We start from the raw sequence: 20,617 nt of genomic DNA, 5'->3' as shown, positions 1-20,617 counted from the left end.
TTACAATATCTAAAGTAAAAGTTGGAGATAATCCCACAATGGACAGAAATCTCTCACAGTTAAAAACAGAGTACCTGCAGCATCTGGTAACTACCAGATCTCAAGAATGTAGTAATAAAAAAGTCCAAGAAGTTTATTTAACAAAAATAAAAATTACAGTTTAAAGCAAGCAAAGTTTTGTCTGAAAAGAAAGCACAGAACTTGTGAGCTTGCAGGGGAGAGAGAAGCTCCCTGTTGCCAAAATACAAAATTCCTGTTTATATTTTGACTATCAACATACACAAAAAGAAATGTAAATCATAACACAAATACTAATATTTTCCACTAAAGGCTTAAGGAGACTTCTCACTAGTTTTTAAGACAACTCAAAGCAGGACCACAGAGGACAAATTTTTAGAACAAAACTCAAAGCCAGCATCAAAAAAGTGGAGGAGCAAGGAAAGAATTGTGTTTGGAAAGGTTTAAGTACACCATGATTCCAAAGGGAATAATCTATCAAACCACAGGAGGTGACTAGAACTGCCATCATCACTGCTAACACAAAGGAATGTAGATTGGGGGGAGGCTACAGAGGAAGGGGGAGAAAGCACAGAGAAGGGAAAAGAAGGAACTAAAAAAAGGGAGCCACAGTAATGGCTACCAGACTCTCAAGGAATTCCTAAAGGAAAGAATAAATCCTTCAAGGTTTTGTTTTAAATAAAGCAATCCATGCAATAAATTGCAGTTTTCTCAGCACAGTCAGGCTTTCAGTCTATCTGCCCACCATATTTTCACAAATATACTTTTACACCTCTACTAAACTTCCAAAGCTTAACACAATGGTTGCAAATATAAATATTTCTTCTTTCAGCCTCCTCATTCTTCTGAATCATAGCACCCTGCAGAAAAAGAGCTTTTTGAAAGGAAGTAGGGAAGTTCAAACAGCCTGAACTTAAAATAACCCTTTACAATCATTTAACCAACTTTAATTCCCCAGTAAGACAGACAATAAACTACGGGTTAGGCACTGGCAGGTAAAGGCCACTAGAGGACTGCCAGATTACCACAGCAACATCCCAAAAAAGTACCATATCATTAGGGGGCTGATCTTGCAGATCACTATTTGGAGTTTGTGTCCAACAGGGAGCATTTACTTCCACAGGATGAAGAGTAGCACCTTGCTACTGATGCAAAAAAATAGGACTCATTAAAAATAGCAGACACGTTCATATAAACAGCATTGCGAGGAAATTCAAAGTGAGTGAGTAGTGAACCCATTTTCTAGTTCAGAGTTCCACCCGTTTATGTAGAGCTACTTAAAATGTATGGGGTTTTTTGTCTGAGAGCAATTCTTCCAGACATTTTTGGAAGCTCAGTAACTGTAAGGATACAAGCTCTTCGGGCTTGAACAAGTACACTGCACCACCAATAAAACCAGACCAAGTAACATGCTTCACCAGGAAAATTTTTGCTATTCAGCAAGCATTGTGCTCCACATTTCATAAGCCCCACTAGAAGCAAGCAGACCATTCACAATTAAAACACACCCAGAACCATTTCAGCTTGCCACAAGAGATACAAACTTACTGGCTCTCGCCAAAAATGGCAAATTTTTCTGACAAAAATATTTGCTATCAGTCAGTGAGGCAATACAACAGCATTGGCTCTGATAACTGTTCTCAGGAGCTAATTTTAAGATAGGCACAGCAAACCAGAAAATAGATTTGACCAGCTGGCTCAACCCATTCCCAGGCAGAGGACTTGGTGAAAGCCAGGGACAGAATCACCCAGTCCCTCTCAATCCTGCAACCCCAAAGCTGGGGTGCTGCTCCAAATCTTCTGAATCCTGGCATGGGGATGTCTTTCCCTAAAGGGGAAAAGGCCTGAACTTGTCCATCCCACCCCCAGGAGTTCAGAACACCAATCCTGAGAAGCCTCCACAGCGGGCGCCTGCTCTGTTTCATAGGACCTAAAGCGACCTCCTGAAACAGCACCCAAATTTCAACCACACATTTCTGTCCAGCCTTCCAGCAGGCCAGAAGACATTTAATAAGCCAAATAACCACAACAAAGCCATGTTACTGCCTTTAGAAAAGGTGAGATAATACAAAGAGCCCATTCACTCTCCCATTGAGCCCAACTGGTCCTTAAAACTTCGGGGCCAGAAACTATACATCAACTTTCCTATTGCTGTGGGGAGGGGAAGGAAGAAAATAGCCACCGTTTCCACCCTGGAATCATTATGGAAGGCAGCTATTGTGGAAAAACAGGCACCTCCACAGAGGTAACTCTATCCTTGAGCACACAGGGGGGAATCGCCTCAAAATCGCCGGGGTACGTGCACGCAGACATGCGTTTCCAGGGCAGCGGCACAAAGGAATGTCCGAACCGGCTGCGGCCGGGCACCGTCCCTTCCCTTCCCGCACGGCCGGGCCGGGCCAGGCCCGGGGGACACGGCAGGGCCGCGCAGCCGGCCCGGATGGCGCCCAGCAGCGCCGGCAACGCCGAGAACTTCACCGGGGGCTCCGGGCTCGCTGCTCCCGGCGGGGCGGCCGCTCCAGCTCCCGGCGGGCCAACACGGCGGCCCCGGCAGTGCGGGGGGAGCGCGGCCCGGGCCGAGCGCGGACAATGACAGCACAGCACACGATCCGATGCGCGCACCGCTCTACCTGTGTGCCGAGATAAGCGGCGCGATGAGCAGCCCGCAGCCCTGCGGCAGCGGGAGGTGCCGCTGCGGGAAGCGCAGCCTCGGGGTGACACCCCCGCCCCGCAGGGTCCCCCGGGCCGCGCTCGCCGCCCCGCCCGCCCGGATCTGCGCGGTGCGCTCGGCCTCCCGTGCTCCGCCAAGGGCTGCGAGGATGGCCGGGCCGCCTCCCCTGTGCCCCGCACTGCCTGCGGGCCGACAGCGGGGCTGCTGCCTGCAGGGCTGTTATTACCTGCCCGGCTGCTGCCCACACGGCTGTTACCCGCACGACTGTTGTTACCTGCCGGCCGCGCTCGCTGCCCCCCCGCCCCGCTCTCCCCCCACCACGGCAGCTGCCGGTACCTGAGCGGCCCCGCCGCCTCCCCCGTGCGTATGGACCGGGCTGCTCAATGGCAACCGAACAAAACACCGCCGGCCACGCCCCCTCCACCGCCCGCCCGCGCCCATTGGCCGCGCCGCCCGCCCGCTGAACTTTGACCCTCTCTGCCATTGGCCGACGGCGCTGTCTGGCCCCGCCCACAAAGGGGCGGAGGGCGGGCGCTGCCCCGTTCGCGGCAGGGACGTGCAGCTGTGGTGCCGGGTGGGGTGGGCGACGCGCGCTGGACTACAGCCCCCAGGAGGCCTTGCGGCGCCGCACCGCTGTCATTCGCTGGGCAGCGCGCGTGCGGAAGGGCGAGGGGCGCGCGGAGGGGAAGACGCGCTTCGCGCGCGGGGGTGATAACGTCATTGCGTGCCCGGATAGAGCCGCAAGGGGGATGCGCACCCTCCTCCTCCTCCTCCTTTTCCTTTTCCTCATCTTCCTTCTCTTCGTCCTCCTTTTCCTCTTCCTACTTCTCTTCCTCTTCCTCTTCCTCCTTCTCTTCCTCTTCCTCCTCTTCCGATTGCTCTTCCCCCTCCTTGTGGCTCTTGGCATCCTTTCTGCCCGTGCTCACTTAGCTCTGGCCCAGCTGTGGGCTCTGGTGCATGGGAAGTTGTAGCTCCTCTGCTTCCACCGATCCTTGTCCGTATCCTTGGCAGGGATTTGGCTCCATCCTTGTTATCACTTATTTGTTCGCAGAATTCCCCACTGAAAACAACTCACCCCCTGAAGCATTTCATTGCTAAATCCTATCCAAATTTAGATTGATTTTTTTTTTTTAATAATAGTGAAGTCGTGACGATGTATTTGCCTGTCACAAGCAGGCCGAGGTGCGGCGGGAGCCCCGGAGCCCCCGACCCAAGCTGCTCCCGCTGTCGCTGTGGCCGGCGCTGTCGGCGCTGTGTCCGTGTGCCTACACTGCCCTCTGCTTGCCCGCTCCCTGCTCCCGCCCTCACCGCCGGGAATTCTGCCCCAGAGCGGGGGTGAACGCTGCCCCAGAGAGAGCGGGGAACAGAACGCAGCCCCACAGAGAACGGGGGGCTGAACGCTGCCCCAGAGCGGGGGGTAGATCGCCGCCCCAGAGAGAGCGGGGGCAGATCGCTGCCCCAGACAGAATGGGGGCTACAGGCCGCCCCAGAACGGGGACAGATCGCTGCTCCAGAGAGAGTGGGGGGCAGAACGCCACCCCAGAGAGAGTGGGGGGCTGAAGGCCGCCCCACAGAGAACGGGGGCCTGATCGCCGCCCCAGAGAGAGCAGGGCACTAAAGGCCGCCCCAGAGCCTGGACAGAACGCTGCCCCACACCTGCCGCCCGCCCCACAGAGCCGCTCCGATGGGAGCTTCTCCGTGAGTCAGGCGGAGCGAGGAAGTGGGATGTGTTTGGACAACAATTACGCCGTGCGCTTGTCGGGGCAGAGGCTGCTTTATGTGGGTGCATAATCCTTAACGTCATGAGAAACCAAACCCTGATTTACTGCTGCCCACAGGCCCGACATTACCGCGGTGCAGGTATTTCTTACCCACGGTAAATGTTATCTAGCTCTTCTTGTGCCTGTGACAACCATCTGTTGTTTTGGCCTTCTGCAACCTGTTCTCCTGAGTTTGCACATGGAGTTGTGTTTCTCTCACCTTTCCTTCGACCCACGAGTTTTTCAGCTGAATTTACCTGAATTTATTTCCCTGAGGGATTTTGGTGAATTACAGGGCAATGCTGCAAGAGATACCCAAGTTAATGTCGCAATGAAGAGTTCAAACCAAAATTGTCTTTCTGGGAAATGCTTACTTTGGCTAGCTTGCTTTCAAATTTGAACCTTAAGAGACCAATAAATTAAACCAAATTTTATTTTAAACAACATTACCAGGTTTTACTGCTGGTCTTCATCACTCTCCTTCCGTCTTTTACACTCTGTACAACCCCACAGTACTTTTTTCACACAGTTCTCCAAGATTCTTTCCCCTGATTGTACAATGAATATTTAAATCAGTGTTCTAGTTCTCTGTAAGATCAACACATACCTCTCTTCAGAAAGATCTTGCAAGTGATTACAGGTACACAGAAGAAAGCACACGGCATTCTCCCATTGCTCAGTCCTGGCTCTTGAAATGCTTTGTGATTGTGCTCATTTTGCTCCTGGCCCAATTGTGGATTCTGGTGCATGGGAAATTGTAGCTCATCTGCTTCCATGATCCTGTTCATATCCTTGGCGGGCATTTGGCTCCATCCTGTAATCAGTTTTGTTCTCAGAATTCCCCATTGAAAACAAGTTATCCCTGAAGCATTTAGTTGCTAAATCCATATCCAAATTTAGAATTAACAATTTTTTTTGTTTGTTTTTAAATGAAGTCATGATCTAATTTGTCTTTCACAACCATGATAAGTATTCCACTGGAACAGAGCAGCTCAAGTGTGAGATTTTGACGTAACCCTGGTTTTCCTTTTCCTATGACTTTAACCATTTCCACAGTCTGCAAACATTTGTGTTTCCATGATACTTTCCTCCAGACTCCTATTCTGTTTCTGTTTCAAAACCAGAGTGAACTCTGTGTATCTGAAATTGAAGTTTCTTGATTGCAGCTGTTGAGTCACAGCCGTGGCTGCAGCTTGGGGGAGGCAGGTGAAAGGGGCACAGCTGCACTTCCCCAGCAGCCAGGACTGCTGCTCTCAGCTTCCACAGGCTGGATATTCCCTTCTAGGACAAAACTTTGCAGGAATTAAACTGTCCTATGCATTAGATCAATCCCCGAACTTCTTTCTGTAATGCTGCACTGTGATTTCTCCCCTGATTTATCACTTTCCATTCTCCTCTCCAACTTTATCTGCTTCTTTCCCAATGTGACAATGGCTCTGTACTGGCTTCTTGTGGGATGGAGCTGCTTTTACCTCTCTGTAGTCCAAAACCACGTGGGAAGATGAGCCTTTAACAAGAAGTGGTACCTCCTATGATCCCAAAACCTATCAGATGGGGAAACCAGTTACAATAGGCAACAAAAACTACAGGATGAGGTGGGAGAGAGGAGTGAGTGATCATGTCTGAGACAGGGCAGGTGGTAGCTCTAATCAATGTCACTCAGTATTCCACCAGAGCCTTCTTTCATTTTATACCCAAGAGTAAAGCCCTGGCAGAGATCCAGTTTATAATTCAGATCTTGGTAAACACAGACCTAAATTTCCCTCATGACAAGGTTTGATAGTAATTGTCTAGCACTTTAAATATCTAATTACAAACATGCTACCACATGGTAAAGTGGTCCATGTCTGTTCACTCAACTGTGTGTCTTCAGCGAGGGCCATCTGTTTCCAGCAAAACAGTGAGACACAAATGTAGGCAGGTTTCTAAATTAAAAATTAAAAAAAAAAAATAGAGAGGGGGAAGAAAACAAACTAAAGAGAGACACAAAGCTGTCTTTACAATAAAGCACAAGCTGAAATAGGTGCAATCAGGAGGCAGTTTTCACCTAGGGAACCAATGGGTGGCATGGCTTCTTTAAGATGTCCTTCTGAGCATTGTTTTATTCACCTAAACTGCTGCATTAAAAATATGGAAGTCTTCACTACAGGATGAGTTTGGTCCATCTTGACCCCCATGTTCCATAAAGAATTAACAGCTCCTCTAACCTCCTGTCTCCACATCCAGGTCATGGATCCAAGTATTCAAGAAAGTGAATGTTTTCCTTTTCCCCTCCTTAGAGCATGGCACATGGACATGAGTGACACTTTGACATTGCCTCTTGGGCAAAAACAACACACAGACCTGAATGCTCTGGGTGTGTGTCACAAGGAAGCTGCTGCCTATCTAGGCAAATTACCATCTAAAATCAGGAAGGGAACCAGAGGAGACTGTGCAACTCAGTTCTTTTTTTGTTATTATTTTCATACTGTTTGTAAGACAAGGAGCCCAGCAGCTATTTGATGTAAGGTCATGAAGTGCAAAAATAGCTGAGACACTCTGTAACGTGTACAACTGCTCTTAAAGGTCAGATGAGCATTTCCAACACTGTTTCAAACTGATTGCAAAGTGTTTGCTGTGGACACTGTATTTACTGCATACAGTGTTCTTTTAACAGTGAATTACAAAAGCAAGACAAGCAGGTTGGGATAGCAAGTCTCAGGTAAATTTCCCCCAAATCATGCTATTTCTCTTCTTGCAGCAATCACTGTTGGCCATTCATCTGCTTCCCCATAAAATATATATATAGTGGCAAAGGGGCCTCTGTTTTAAAAGACACATTTATGAAGGCTTGCCAGAAAGAGTCCATATCCAATAAAATCCTTCACTGATCCTGTTTCCCTCAGGGTCACTTTGCACTCCCCTGAGGAGCCAGAGGGCAATGTGGATTCCATCTTCCAGCCCAGGGAGTCCCCACACAGAACGTGGGGAAAGACATTGGATGATTCTGGAGTCTGACGCAGAGCAAGTACAGGAGACACTGCCTGGCTGTTGAGCTCACTGTGATGTTCTTCCTGTTTTGAGGGGAGGTTTGAGCATGGCTGAGCCCCATCAAAGCTGCTTTTCACACTTCTCCATTCTCTCTGTTGAGTGGTTTCACAGATTCTGGGCACAAGCGGAAGTTCTGCCACTACTTGTATGTATCAGTTGGTGGGTTTAATGCAGACCTTGCTCAGACTGCTCAAACAGATGAAGTTCTTGTATAAGGTAGTTTTCCTTAATTACGTTCACAAACTTGCTATAAATCAGATAAAGCAATAAGAATGCTAAATAAATAAACTGGAACTGAGAAGCAGAGCAGTGTTCAGCATCAAAATCCGAAACAAGCAGAGGGCTGACATCCAGGGACATTAGAGTTAGGAGTCTCTCACATACCACTATGAGCTAGCTAGATATTATGTTCCTTGTGAACTCTTAGAAGGATTTTGAAAATGTTGAGTTAATGATGACCAGATCAGTTTTTATTAGATTTCATGGATGGGTGACTCCACCCCGTGCCCCCTGCACACTTTTCTTACACCCAGCCTTTCACCTCCATTACCTGTTATTCCAGCTACACACTTGCCTGTTTCTTAAATTGAGCCAGCTGGTCAGGATATACTTCCTTTTTCAGGGTATGAATTAGCCACCAGCTTTCCAAAAGGGCCGAGCAGGCTCCATGTGCTGAGCCAATACAGAATTGCTCAGTTTCCACTGCAGTCCCTGAGGAACAGCCCCACTCCTGAGAACTCTGAACCACTACGAGTTCAGCCAAAGCCTCTTCTGCCTCCTCAGGTTTCTAGTCCTTCCTACAAACATTTCCAAGTGCCTAGTTCTTTGCTGTGTACAGCACTTTCCAACAGTTGTCTGCTTTTCCAAATGGCTTGTTCATCTCTTGACTGAACTTTATCTCAGCCCAGAACTTTTCCCCAGTTTGTGTTTCCTTGTAAAAACCAGGTGCAGCACAGGTACATCAGGTACCTGCATCTTGCTGCTGGAGTTCTCAGGTTTTCAGTTTTTCCTCTAGGACAGGGCTTGCAGAGCTCCTGCAAACTCCTCTAGTGATTTCCAATACCAGGCATAGGGAAGGCATATAACTAACAAAGAAATTTGGATAATCAGCCCTGTTACTTAAAGCCCACTCTGCACAAGGTATCACATTAGTTATGGTTCACCATCCTTAATATAGAATTACTGTATGAGCCATTTCATCTGCTTCTCGTTTTTATGAGTTGAGATTGGTTTGTTTTTTTTTTTTTGTTTGGTTTGGGCTGGTTTTGGTTGTTTTTGTTTAATTTTGGGTTTTTAGGGTTTTTGTTGGTTTTGGTTTTTTGTGGATTTTTTTCTGTTCTGTTGTTGTTGTTGGGCAGTTTGTTTGTTTTGTTTCATTTTGGTTTTTGTTTCAAGGAGATGCTAGTTAGCACTGTTCTGATAGTTTTTTGCTTTTACTTACCCAGGAAGCTGAGAGAGCAATTAGCAAATTAATTTTGCTGTGGAAACACACTGGATAAATATTTGGTTAATGTTAGAATTGTTTATACCTGCACGGGTATTACTTTGTTTTATTCTGCCTCAACTTTGGCTGTGAAGTGGTAGAAGATGTGCAGTGTCACAGTGTCACAGTGTCAGGCCTTAATATCTTTTACCATTTCTCAGAAACAAAGATTTTTAAATGTGAAACTTCACTGGAGAACAAAGTGATTGCAAGCCAATAATATCTGTGTGTCATTTCATCTTATTCCTAAACTGTCTGTGCTTAGATAAAGCAGGGACTATTTTAATCCTCAAATCAAGACAGGAGCATAGGGATGAATTTTCCTTGTGTTTCAGCCAAGGAGAGTGAAATGTACCCAAGATTTTAACCATGAATTCTTCACATAGATTTGTGCATACTCATCATGGGGGATATTCAAATATTGAAGGGTTTTCTCTTACATCTTATATTTCTGGATAATTTCCCATGCAAAAAGCAGTTCAAACACCACATTTCTTCTCATTTCCCAGACCTGCCTGCTCTGCTCTGGCTGAAATCCCAGCCTGTGAGAAATCCTGTCCCTGACACATGGGAGATTGATCCCACTGTGTCTCAAACAGACCTTTCCATTTTCTCTCAGTTTTCCCCTCAACCAACACAATCTCATGTCCCCCAGACCCACTCCCTGCTGCTGCAGTGGCTGCCTGGCCATGTCCTTCAGCCACATGGGCCTCCTCCTCCTCCTGACTCTGGTGGCTCTGGTTTTGTGCTCTGTTTTGGTTTTATCAACCACAAACTCCCCATCTTTTCGTTCAAAGCCCTCCACAGCCTGTTTCACTGTGTTTCACTAAAGCCAAGACTGTTCTGCCTCCCGAGCCCCCAGACAATGAAGTGCACCAGGGTGACCTCTGCTTACCTCAGGCCTTTCCATTTAACAAAGGTACTCATATATTAAGCCCAAAGGTTTCAATTAAACTAAAGCATTTTCATTCTCAGGAGAGTAACCTGTGTTTCACAAGCAGAAAACAAGAGTGATCACCATGACCTGAGGCTGTTTTATGATGACCTGAGTGATTCAGGAGGTCAGCCAGTCAGCTGGCTGTAGAGGAAAGGGATAAAAAAAGACAAATGAATCTTCATGTCCCTCCTTCCCTGACTGGGAGGGAAATGTCTTCCTGACCCCCAATCAACCCTGTGCAAGGGAGCAAGAGACATCCATCAGTCCTGCAGCAAGAGGGGTTTCCTCATCCCCTCCAAGCACCCACATAAACTGTTCTGTGTTTTGAACTATGGGACATCTAGGATGTTCCTGAAGAAGGGAGGAGATAATACTGCAACTAGTACATTTTAAAATCTGTTTTAGTGAAACTTGGCGTCTTTTGAATGTGTTTCAAGGCTGACTGACTAAGATGCAAGTCCTGGCTGAAACTTTTTCTGCACTTGGGGTAGGAGAAAGACTCACACATTTGGGGTTTTCTTTTCAGTGTTCTCTGTTGTCTGAGACCACAGGAGCTGATTAAGAGGCCTTGTCTTCGGCGGAAACACTCGTGAGATATTTTCCATTCAGTTGGGTATTTCCATGAATTTTGTGCAATCTCCAGAAGGTCTCTAAACCTCTACCAAATTCAGTTGAAGTTGCCCAACTGGTTTTAAATCTGTTACATCGTGTACAGATATGCACAGACAGGCACAGATGACACGCAACAGTGCCTGTGTGTTATCACAGAGGCACAGGATGGCTTGGCTTGGAAGGGACCCCGAAAGGCCATCTAGTTCAACCCCCCCTGCAATGATCAGGGATGTCTTCAGCTGGCTCAGATTGCTCAGAGCTCCAGCCCACCTGGTCTTGAATGTGTCCAGGGATGGGCCATCCCCCTCTGGGTAACCTGTGCTCCAGCAGCCTCATCACAAAAAATTCTTATTTATATCTAGTATAAATCTACTTGTGGAAACCCAGGGCTCCAGGGATATTTCTCTGTCTGCTGTGGGATGTCCTGACCCCCAGGGCAGCACTGACTCTGACCCTCATCCATGGAGAAAGTTTCCCAGACTTCAAGATAGACTAGAATCCACAAAAGTGTGAAATAGGTTATAGAGAGCAGTGTGGGTGTATCGCTTGGTAAGAAATTTATGTTTTGGGATTTTTAGTGTGTTGTGGATGGCAGCAAGATGGAGGGCACAGGGTCTCATTTCTTCATGCTTCTTCTTCTTCTTCTTCGTGGGTTTGGGTGGCATTTTGTAATTGGGCAGAAAAGTCTGCATTGTGGGCTTCCAGGGATCAGTTATTGGGTTAAAAGGGAAAATAATCCAGGTGTCAGTTCTTAATTGGATAGTTTAGTCTTAAAAGACCTTATAACAAGAGATTGTTGGCCACTTTGTGCCTTCTAATGAAAGGCTGCAGAACTCACAGCAGTGAGACTGTTTCACTGATAACAAATAACGAACACCTGAGTCTGAACATGAACTACTGTCTCAAGTGCCTTCAATCCAGACCCAGAGAAACCCACAACTGATACCCCCACATCTATGCTTTTTTCCTCCCTCGTCTCTAATACTGTTGGTTAGAAGATTCAATTATAGTTTTTATCTGAATACTGAACAGGAGTTGTTACAAGTCCAGCAAAGGCTGCCCACAAAGACTTACTCTCAGAAGGAGGGAACTGAGCGGGAGGAGTGAGGCACAGGCACTGGGCTCAGAAAGCAGCACTGAAACCCTCCAGCTCCAAACCTGTTACCCACAGGGCGAGGCTCCATGGTTTCCTCTTGAAGCTAATGAAGCATCCCATGGCTTAGTTTAAATCAAAGGCAAGTGCACTGCATTGCTGTGTAAGCAGCAAGAATTTAAAATCACCAGAAAATGTCTGATGTCAAACTGCAATAGATCAACAGAGTGAGGACCACCAGAATTATAATAAAGATCAGCCGTGGTACCTCTGTCTTCTTTTTAAACTACAAAAAGGCACCTCTTGGCTTCTGTGTGTCCCTTGGCAAGGATTCTGCACTTATTCAGTGTTGGTGCACTGCCCAGCACAACAGTGACCTGCACCATCACAGGAATTCCTAGGTACTTGGGGTAGGTAAATAATAATGGTAACCTGCAAACAAGAAATTGTTCTGAGGGTTCAGGGCCGTGGAGTGCTTTCTATGAAGCAAAAACTGTGGTTTGTCCTCTCAGAAAAATCACTTAAAATACTCTGCATGCAGATCTGTAGATCCCAAATGCAGGGAGGCACTGTAAGCAGCTAAAAGAATTCCTCTCTCCCCACCCCAAGAACTATCATCAAATATGTGTTTTGAAGAAGAAGAATCATCTTTGAGTGTATTTTTTCTGTTTCAGTTCTTTTTTAATGTTCTAAAGACAGTGGGTACTTATTTAAAATAAGCATCTCAAACTTTGTCATTAAAATAGCTGTTCTGATTTTTTTATATTTTTAAACTCATTATGTATGTCTGTGTGCTGAGGCCTTCTGTGAAAAAAATTAAAGGCAAGCTTCATGAGAGCAATGTATTTTTTTCCTGGTTACCAACCTTGTGCAAATTAAAAACACATTAGCCACTTTGAAAATAAATCCAACTGCAGTTCAACCTCTTTGGAGTTTTAGTTTGAAGATAGCAGTGACATTCCACTGACTAAGCCACTTGAGTGAATTTCCTGATTTTGCTTAGTTGCTTAATTTCCTGTTGGGCTCACATTTTGCCTAATTCAAGACCAAAAGACCCCTATAAATGGGATAAATGATTGAAATTGCAGAGCTGGACATAGTAATTTGATTGCAGTTCAGCATGTGCCTCTGAACAGAGGTAGAATTTCTGAGACATGCATATAAGTAACTTTAAAAATGCCTTTAATTCAGCATTTTCTCCCCTTATTGAATTACCCATTTCTGTATCTGAATATCTGTTATCAAAGGTCTTCTCCTTGCGTCCAGGGTTTAATGTGTGTCCATGACAAGTTTCCCCCTGTTATGACATCACTCTTGAGGCTCTAAAACAGGACAAAATGTAAAACAATAGGAAGTGCTGCAGTCTGGTCTTCATAAAAGCTCTCTAGCAGTAATTAGGAGTACATTTAAAGCAGATCTCCTTCTCTGCCTCATTTTTGCAGTGATAGGCTTTAACCTTTAAATGCTCAGGACTGTGAATGGGACTAAATAATGCCTTAGCCATAGCTTATAAATCATGGCTATGTAATACATAGAATTGAATTCTCTAACCTGATGGTTCCACACACCTTTCCTTTGTGTATTTCCTACATGCTGTACAAAATTACTGGGCTATAGAAACATAAAGGAAAACTGTTGGCTTTTTTCCTTGTTTCCTTCCTCAGAGAGGAGCACTGCCAGTGTGGGTTTATGCATCAGTTTGATCAGGGGAAGTCTTTGTGAATTTCAAAATGCACTTTGCAGCTTTCCCTGAGCACCATCAGCCTGGGCTAAGGTGGATGGTTTCTGGGAAGGCTTTCCAGGCTGCTCTCCTGGGAACACATCTTCGCACAGCATGGTCCAGGAGCTCCCAGCTTGTCACCTGTGTGGGGCTGGAACCTTCAGGGATTTCAACCCTTTATCGAGGCTAAACCGAAATAATTGCAACGCCCCGTTACAAGGTCAGTTTCTGTAATATCTGTATTCAGTATTCAAGTACCTTTTAGGTCAAGAACTTGGCGGTGGATTGAGTGCCAAATTAATAGAGTTGAACTGAACTCTTATATTTGTTAAACTAAAATACTAGCTTGGCTTTGGATCCTTGAGCCTGATGATTCTGAAAAAGATGATTCTGCAATGTGAACCACACTTCCAGCAGCCTGATTTGCTCCAAAGGTGACAGACAAATCCTTCAGGAACTGAAAATGATGTGTCTTCTTTCCTGAAAATAATAGTACTAGTAGTAGAGTAGTAATTGTAGTAGTAGTAGTAGTAGTAGTAATAATAATAATAATAATAATTAAAAAAAAATAATAATAATAGTTCTTGTATAGTTCTGCCTTCTTTATCAGATGGTCTGGTGCAGGGATCTTCTCACTATATTAAACATCTGGTTAATGGCCTAGGACTTCATCACTGTTTACGGATATTTCCAACAGGAACTGAGATCAAAGATCAAGTTAATGGAAGAAAGAACAGTGAAAGATGAGAGCCAGGGCTCTTTTAGGAGGGACCAGATTCTGCCCTTGTAGAGCTTTGTCTGATAGGTATTTTTCCATCTCTGATGACTGTAAGCCAGATCCTGTGATCTTTATATTGACCAGCTTTGTGTTTTAAAACTACATCAATAAGACTGCATTTAATTTAGGCACATTTTTAATGCACTTTCACTTCTGAAAAATCCATTTTACCTAGCAAGAGCTCTGTAATTCTGCCTCTAAAAATACTGTGCCTGGACATCCTTATGGCCATGAACCAAGGGTGCTGGCTTTTTTGTGGTTGTGGAATTGGTCTGTAGTTGCATTACCTTCTGGGTTCTTGCAAATAGAAGAATGTAGGTTGAGACAGGGAAATAATTTCTCAAAAGAACCAACTGCACATGGATCCAATAGCCTCTTGAAACTTTACAAACTAGGTAGCTCTGAGAGTGGGCTTCAGGTTTCCATTTATACAGGAGCAAATTTAACAATATATATATAACAAAACATGACCAAGATACTATGACTGATTTGGGTGGTTCTGTTTTTGTGTTATTTTATTTTTAAGCTTGGTGGGAGCAGACATGGTTTAAATTAAACCCAACACTTCACATAATTGCAGAGGGATTTACAGAAGATGCAGACGCTTTTCATGCCAAATGCTGTGCACGTACAGAACGAGAACCAACGCTTACAGTAAATTTCTGAGCCCATGTTCTGAACCCAAGAAGCAGCAATGACCTCCTTAGCACAACAACTGCATGGGGGAAGGGGTTTTATGGGCGGTTATGGATTTTTTCAGCGCTGTCAGAAGCTGGCAGTTGTGAAATGCCTGGGATTTCTTTCCCAGCGTTTGTCCAGGCTGGCAGGAAGGTGCGCAGGCTGGGACAGCCAAGGGCCCGGCAGCATCCGAGGGCTCGCAGCGCAAGTCACGGCAGACAAAGCAGCGCCTGCCGCGTCCCACCTGCTGTCTGCCTTCCCCCTCCAGCCCCGGCAGCGCCCCGATAGCGTTCGGCCCGAGAGCTGCTCCTGCCCGCTTATCGATACAGGCACGACAACGAATACCTGCAGGGAGCGAGGCCAGGGTTTCAGTTTGCCTAATTTATGGGCCAAGTCTCGCCTGGTACAATGGGAGTCCCGCTGTCGGTGCTTTCACCGGCTTTTACAGGATGTCGTTTTGGGACATGAAAGGAGGTTTGAAGAACACTTTGCAGTGATGGTGGCTGACCTACTGCATTTCTGGTTACAATTAACAGCACATTCTCACCCACTCTCTCTGATTCTGCTTGTTCACAGGCCCGGGGGCAACCGGAATATCTTTCTTTTGTCCCACACTCCTTCATCACCATGGCAACAAATGGGCAAATATTACAGTGTTTTTTTAAATTTGCAAGTAGTCTGGTGAGTTTTGGAGACCACACACACAGACACACACTACGTGTAGCTCAAACTCGGGGATTAGCACATTAAAACCATGGGTTTAACCAGTAACTTGGGCTGTGGTCTGGCTCCCGGCCAATGCCCACTGGAAAACGTCCTCACAAAGTCACACAGCACGGTGGTGACAACGCAAGAATGTGGGCCACGTCCACGCTGGCCTGTGGTTGTTGTCACCAGCAATTACAGGGAGGCTGAGGTCTCCCCAGGACCACCCTGAGTCCACCCTAATTGTGCCAGTGGTGGAAACAAAGGGCAGCTCCTGTGCAAGGGTTTAAAGGCTGAACTTGCAGCCCCAAGGGGACACTGCAGGCCAGAGCCCGCGGGGACACGGCAGTCACTGATCCCTGCGGCCTGGGAGCCAAAGCCACCATCTGCTTTAGTAAGGGCTGTCCCCAAATGAAGGGGCAAAAGGGGTGACACCAGGAGTTCATCTCCACTGGGAACTGAGGGAGGGGATTCAGCTCTGCCTCCGTGCCTACCTAAACCCCTGTGTCACCCGGATCCCCCCCGGCAATGCTCCTCCATGCAGCCGTGAATTACAGCGCTGGGGCTAAAGGCACACGGGGAGTTCCAGTTTCTGGTTCAGAGTCTGGGACGAGATCCTTGCCAGCTGCTGGAAGGTGCCGTGTCTTGGCATGGCCATTGGGCTGATGGATCATCTGGCATCCGACCCGAGGGAGCTGGAATGCTCTCGTCTGCAGCCTGTGGATGCAGGAGCCAGCCAGAAGCGCTGAGTCTTTCCCTAACCCGCGGTTCCTTAAGCACCCTGCAACATCTGTATCACTTGGGTATTTCATGGGAAAGTTTCCTTTTTGTTGGTTACGTGTTGCTGCTTGCACATGGTTTTTTTTCCCCATGTATCTAGACCATCTATTCTTTTCAAGTGACAGATACTAAAAGTAGTAAGCTGTAAAAACATGTACCACCAGAGCTATAAAGAAAATCTCTTGGGAGATGGTAAAACAAACCCAGTCCCAAACACCCTCCCCTGGCCCGCGTTGCCAAACCACCTCCTTTTCTACCGCCCTGCCAACAACTCAGTTCTTCCACAATACCTACAGGGAGGGAGGCGGTAGCAGATTAAAAAGCCAGGTTCCTCCCTCGCTGAGCTTTCCCAGCACGTATGTCCAGCCTGGGGAATTCGGGGGAAGGGCAGAGGAAAGGCTGGCTCTGCCCAGCCCAGGGCCGAGCGAGTTTTCTGCCGTATGAAACGCACGGAGTGCCGATGCTGAAGGATTTGAGCGAGGCCAGCCCTTGACCTGTGGCAGACAATGGCCCCGGCGCTAATTGGGAGCGCTCATTGTGCGCCTCAGCCGCGCCGCACGGGCGCGTTTCACGCGGGCCGCGCTTTGGGCACCGCGATTGTTCCGCAATGCCACCTGCTGGCCCGGGGCCGGCGGCAGACACTGTGTCAAAAGCGCTTTCACCGAGCCCCGCTTTTAACTTGGGCGCTATTTATATTAATGGGATCATTCAGTGCGCTTCGCTCATGTCCTGATTTAGAGTCCAAGGACGGCCCCGAGTTACAAATCCCGAGTGAGCGCCGTAAGATATATTGGACACCAACTATACCGGCTTTTTGTGCTTCAGCTGGGTTGTGACTACAAAATATAATGAGGAGGTGATTGAAAAGGTCCTGAAACTCAAAATATTAACGTGCCTGTTTATACCACACTACGCTGGTTGGTGACTGAAGCAAGAACAAGCGTCTGTGTGCCAGCACTGTAATGTGTCTTCACCAAGGTGGTAGGAGGGGGCACACACAGGGGCGGTTTTGTCTGCGAGGCACAGCTCTTGCTCCAGCTACGGGAATCCACAGCGATTCCTGAAAGGACACACAGATTAAGGAGGCTCCCATCCAGAAAAGGGCTCTCAACCATCTACTTTTGCAAAGCCTGGGAAAGTGCAAACACAGACCTGGAGTAGATGAAAAACTGAACAAACTGAAAAGTCATGGCCCTTTTATCTGACAAAATTTGCACTTCCTGAACTCATCTGATTATGCCAGTCCTTGTTCTTCACTTCTCTGTCACAAGAATGAATTTCACCTCCATCTCTGGGTGAATCCTTTTACTGGGGGATCACCTCCATTGTAGGGCGTATGTGCTCCCAGCACACTTCAGCTCCTCCTGTGCTTTCCTTGTCCCCTCTCATCCATTCTGGCTCTCTTTCCCTAAGGTCTGGCTCTCCTTTTGCTCCTGGCACCAGCCTTATTTATCAGCTCCATAAATAACTGTTCATTCAGGTCTCTCCCAGCACCTGCAGCAAATCCTTGTGTGATTCTCATGAGCTCCCAGCTGACACTCTGTACAATTTTCAGAGGGCTTCTGACACGGCCAGCTTGGTGCTGCTCCCAGCACAGCAGAGACAGGCACTGCAAGGCTTTTGCACCACTCCCCTCCTTCTGGCATCTTTTTGGGGTCTCATTTTTTGTGCTGGCCTCCCACACACTTGATAAAAGACGCACATTGAGGCAGGCTTTGTGCCCGGAGCGCAATTAAGCATCCGAGTGTCCGATCTGTGTGGCCAAAGCCTGGCGTTCCGGGGCTCCTCAGGTGCAGGTTCACACTGGTTCATCAGGTTTCCATAGCGGGAGGAAATGTAATTTAGCTCTTTCAGTCTTAGTCATTGAAAATAAAAGGGAAGTAAGTGAAGCTTGGCTCTGGCTATAGGAATAGCAAACAAACCAGCCGTGATTCTTTATCTTAAAGTGAAATTTGCAAGTGAACAAGGCATTATAATTGATGCAGATTTAAAGATTTAAGGTGAGGCTATTCTGTGTTTCTTTTGAATGACAAACCTTATCTCACTTTTCCCATCCCCTCCCTTTTTCTTCCCTTCCACAGCAAAATGCTTAACAATCATTTCTTCAGGCCCAGTCCTCAGAATTGCCATTCCCTACAACTTCATCTGTTTTTTGGAGCAACTGGAGGTGTTGAGCAAGCCTGAAAAAAAATCCCTCCATGAAACCTCTCTTCCATTGCAGGCTGACCACAGAAATGTCACAATACCTGTGATGAGCTGTGTGCTCTGGGTCAGTCTGTACCACTAACAAAACATTACATGTGATGAATTCAACCCAAAATCACATCACAGAAAATAACTATCACCTCTACTGAGATAGATCAGGTGTGTTTAATTCTAGAACAAAATCAAACTTCAGCTCTGGACTATTAACTGTGCACCCTGCTAATCTGGCAGTGCCTTTCATCATAAAGCTGTGCCCTGTGCCCCTCCCAGAGAATGCCTGGCAAGGGGAACAGCAGGAATTCCTGAAAGGCAGAATGGACAGAACAGGGCCAGCTCTGCTCCCTCCATGCTCCTCCTCCTGCCTGAGCAGCCTTTGCAGCCTCAGGGCCGTCAGGTCCCTCCCCATGCTGCACACCGGGGCTCACCAAACACACACTGTGAAATGCCATCTGCGTGGGATGCACGGCACAGACAGGCATTTTTGGACTCTTTGTGTCTTAGGCCTTAAGGCCACACATGGGAAACCACAGCACCACAGACCTTCTGTACATGACTGGCTGTACATGACTGGCTTTCTTTGGGGCTTAACAGAGCTCTCACCTGGAAAGGAACATTTTCACCTCCTAGGACTTACCAAGGAGCTAAGTCTGAATCTGAAACACTAAAAAATCACAGTATAAGACTTGGTTTCTTCTGTTGGTTGAGGCAGAGAAAACAAGGAGGTTAGAAGATGGATAGGAATGGCTGATGGCACAAAAGTAGTCTTAGATGAACGGAAAAGTAAAAAAAAAACTATTTTATAATGCTGCTACTAAATGACAGAGAGCCATTAGCCTACCAATGCCTTGTGTGATTACTGTGTGAGGGATGTTCCTCATCCATCCAGGGCTGGATTGCTCTGGAAATGGATTGTAACCTTTACCTCTCACACCTGCTCCTTTGCATGCACTTGGGCACTGCATTTTCTTTGCCCCTCAGCTGTAACCAGGCAAGGAAAAACAAAGTGTGTAAAGGAATAAAAGCTGCAAAACCACTCAGACTTCAATCAAAGCAGGAGCTCTGGTCCTCCCATTTTGATTTGCATTTTCCAGCTACTGCAGAGGGAAATGAGATCTCATCTGACCAACACTGGCCACTGCAACAGAGACATGGATGAGCCTTTGAAGGATTAGCTCAGGTTTGAAAGAGGTGCACAAAGAGGGAAACAACACATTGCAGAACAAATGGAGGAGAAGTACACCTTGAACTGGGCTTTAGGGGGTTTTTCTTATTACTAGGAATTATTGAAGTTTCTCTGAAAATGCTCTGTTGTATATAACAAAAGGACAATTTCACTAACTGAGTGGGCCAACCTTACTAGGTTGTACACCTTCAGAGTAAGAAGAGTAAGAAGGGCCCAGATCACAAGATTTAAAACAATCCATCCAGGAAAAGTCCTTAATTTTGGTCAGTGCATTCAGTGAAAAACAACTCCTATTGCACAAGAGCAGGAGGAGGTGGAAGTGAAGAACAGGCAATGAGGAAAGCATGTTTCCCATTTTGGAAAAGCTGCCAGCCTCTGCAAGGATGCCCAGGAGCTGAACTCAGTCCCTCGCTGTTTCTCCAGCTTGCAGTTTTCCAAATGACTGACATCTTCCTCCTTGCTCTGCCCTCCATGGCTGTTAGAAGCCCATTCTGTCTCATTTTTCTACCCCCTTAAATGTCCCTTTTGCCCTCTCATTTACCCAGAAATATCATCAGCAGGTCTTTTCTCCACTGCTCTACATCCTTAATACTGCCAAGTAAACCACATAAGCCAAGAGCAGCATCCTCACTGTCAGAAGCTCTGAAACACCAGGCCTGGGAGTCTGAAGTGTTGTAGGACAGTAATACCACAGAAACAAAGAAAATAAATACCAGACTGTAAAGATTTTAAGTAATTCCAATGTAAAAACTAAAATTTTTAAACTCTGGCACACTTCTGTACAGCTGTTTAGTATTAGCTGTTAAACTGTGTGATACAAAATGCAAACATTAATTTGGTTTAGTGGGCAGATCTCTTCTGAGTAAATCAGAAGGTTGTAGATCTAATAAAGAGTCAGTTTTTAATTATATTTTCTATTTTCTTTGTTACATATTTATTGTGTTTTCAATGCTTGAAATGAGAG

General features: G+C 46.5%; 1 protein-coding gene across 1 annotated transcript in view; it reads right to left on the bottom strand.

The window, feature by feature from the left end:
• FAM53A (family with sequence similarity 53 member A) overlaps positions 1–3,106 on the bottom strand; it is a 69,544-nt gene extending 66,438 nt beyond the window's left edge. The window contains exon 1 of the mRNA XM_064711956.1: positions 3,026–3,106. The gene's annotated coding sequence lies outside the window, so the exon portion shown is untranslated. The remainder of the gene's footprint in view (positions 1–3,025) is intronic.
• Between the last annotated feature and the right edge of the window lie 17,511 nt (positions 3,107–20,617).

Source organism: Zonotrichia leucophrys, chromosome 4 (assembly GCF_028769735.1).
Source record: "Zonotrichia leucophrys gambelii isolate GWCS_2022_RI chromosome 4, RI_Zleu_2.0, whole genome shotgun sequence".
Classification (NCBI taxonomy): domain Eukaryota; kingdom Metazoa; phylum Chordata; class Aves; order Passeriformes; family Passerellidae; genus Zonotrichia; species Zonotrichia leucophrys.
Note: the sequence above shows the minus strand (reverse complement) of the source record. Positions and strands in the feature narration are given on the sequence as shown.